We start from the raw sequence: 2,767 nt of genomic DNA on the forward strand, positions 1-2,767 counted from the left end.
GGTTAAACCTAACTCTGCACCTGCTCTGTGGTGCATCTAGCAGTGGTTGGAGGAAAACTGCCCCCATCACTCTCCCTAGCCACACTTTAATCTTGGGGGAGAGTCCAGTGAGCCCTGAATGACGCGGCCCTGATGTGTTCCAGGCCTCTCGTCTTTTCCTCTCTCCCACGCTCTCAGGCGATGGTGTTGCAACATCTCGTCTCTCACCACCTTCCCTCTCCTCAGTCTTGTTTTCCACGTCACCAAGATCATCACAGCAAGTGGAAAAGAACTCCCTCATGCTCCCACCACCTCTGCCCACCTCCCCCATGTCAACGTCTGTGAGCCCGAGCCCAGCCTGCTCCCTGTCACTGTAGGGTGGGGGTGGGGGGCTGCCCCTGCTGGCACAGGCCAGCCACTGGGTGGGCTGGCTCCCTCCACTCTGCCTTCCCTGGGGACACAGCTTCGGCACTGCTCTTTAGCTACACCTTCTCATTTTCTCTCTCTACTGAATTTGTCATAGCACCTGGGAAAGCAGTGGAAGATGGACCAGGCACTCGGGCCTCTGCCACCCATAGGGGAGACCCAAATCGGGTTCTGGCCTCCTGGCTTTGGCCTAGCCCAACCCCAGCATTCGCGGCCATTGGGGGAATAAACCCATGGATAGTCTCTCTCTCTCTCTCTCTCTCTCTCTCTCTCTCTCTCTCTCCCTGTGTGTGTGTGTTCTTCTCTGTCAGTCTACTTTTCAAACAAATCTTTAGCAAAGAAGAAGCAACAGCCCACATTCCATATCGGAGTACCCGGGTTCAATTCCCAGCTCTGCTTTCTGATGCCACCCTCCCGCCACTGCAGACCCCGGGAGGCAGCAGATGATGGCTCACGCAGTTGGGTCCCTGCCACCCACATGGGAAACCTGCAGAGTCCCCAGCTCCCAGCTTCAGCCCCCACACATCCCCAGACATTGTAGGTATTTGGGCAATGCACCAGCAGGTGGGAGCGCTGTCTGTCTCTCTTTTGCTCTTTCTCTCTGCCTCTCAAATAAATAAAAATTGAAAATGAAACAATCCTATGTCATAGCAGGTGTATCTGTATGACACATAGGGTAATTCTCAAATATTTATCTTTTTTTTTTTTTTGACAGGCAGAGTGGACAGTGAGAGAGAGAGAGAGAGAGAGACAGAGAGAAAGGTCTTCCTTTGCCGTTGGTTCACCCTCCAATGGCCGCTGCGGCTGGCGCGCTGCGGCCGGCGCACCACGCTGATCCGATGGAAGGAGCCAGGTGCTTCTCCTGGTCTCTCATGTGGGTGCAGGGCCCAAGCACTTGGGCCATCCTCCACTGCATTCCCTGGCCCCAGCAGAGAGCTGGCCTGGAAGAGGGGCAACTGGGACAGAATCCAGCGACCCGACTGGGACTAGAACCCGGGGTGCCAACGCCACAAGGCGGAGGATTAGCCTAGTGAGCCGCGGCACTGGCTCCCACTGCAGTTCTAAGCCATTTTATTCCTCCAGTTGCTCAGACTGAAGACGTGGCCGCCATCTTGACTGCCTTCTCACCCCACACATCTGGGTCATTAGCAGACCTCCTCGGCTATGGCTACAAATCAGATCCAAAATCCAGTTACTGCTTCTCATCTCCCCCAGCGCTGACACCTGTCCCCTTGCCCAGGTTGTCGCCCAGCCTCTCAACGTATGGATGCCGATGGTCATGCAGCACCGCCACCCCACCCCCAACAACAGACTCTCCACACAGCTTTCGGAATTCTGGTTAAGAGGCAAGCATCGTGGCACAGCAGGTGAAGTCACCGCTTGTGACACTGGCATCCCCTATGGGAGCACCAGTTCAAGTCCCAGCCACTCTGCTTCCAGTCCAGCTCCTTGTTCATGCTCCTGGGAAAGCAGTGGAAGACTCTTCTATGTGGGAGACCCAGATGGAGCTCCCAGATCCTGGCTTCAGCCTGGCCCAGCCCTGGCTGTTGTGATCATTTGGTGAGTGAACCAGTGGATAAAAGATTTCTCTTCTCTTCTCTTCTCTTCTCTTCTCTTCTCTTCTCTTCTCTTCTCTTCTCTTCTCTCTCTCTCTCTCTCTCTCCTTCTCTCTGTAACTCTGCCTTTCAAATAAATAAAATAAACTTTTTTAAAAAAAATTATCTGGTTAAAGCCCATCGCTCTGCAGCCCAAAACCCTCCAGTGCCTTTCCATTTCGCTTACAGAGAAGCCATTGACCTTGGCCTGGGCCTGCGGTCTCCTCCTGACCTGTCCCTGCTTCTCAGCCCTGACCCCTCTCTAGTCCCCCAGCCGCAGCGACTGCCTCGACAACTTGCCAGGCATCTGCTTTAGGGCTGGTGCCTTCTGCTCCATCTGCCCCGGACGCTCTTCCCAGCTAGCCCACTCCTGAACATTTCATCTGTCCCCAGCATTTCTTTGTTACGTATCTATTTATTTATTTGAAAGGCAGGTGACAGAAAGAGAAGTCACAGAAAGAAAGGATAAGAGAGAGAGAGACCCACCTTCGATCTGCTGGTTCACTCCCCCACATGGCTATAACGGCCAGGTCTGAGCTGGGCTGGAGCCAGGAGCTCCGTCCTTGTCTCCTATACGGTTAGAAGGAGCCCAGGCACTTACGCCATCTTCCTCTGTCTTCCTAGCAGCATTCGCAGGGGGCTGTGCTGGCGGCAGAGCAGCCAGTTCCGGAACAGGCACTCCAACATGGGATGCCCGCATTGCGAGCTGCGGCTTAACCTGCTGTGCTGCACATAGGCCGCCAGCCCTGCTGTTTCTTAGCCACCTT

The sequence above is a fragment of the Oryctolagus cuniculus genome, chromosome 13, assembly GCF_051225735.1.
Source record: "Oryctolagus cuniculus isolate XC-2025 breed Fujian yellow rabbit chromosome 13, ASM5122573v1, whole genome shotgun sequence".
Classification (NCBI taxonomy): domain Eukaryota; kingdom Metazoa; phylum Chordata; class Mammalia; order Lagomorpha; family Leporidae; genus Oryctolagus; species Oryctolagus cuniculus.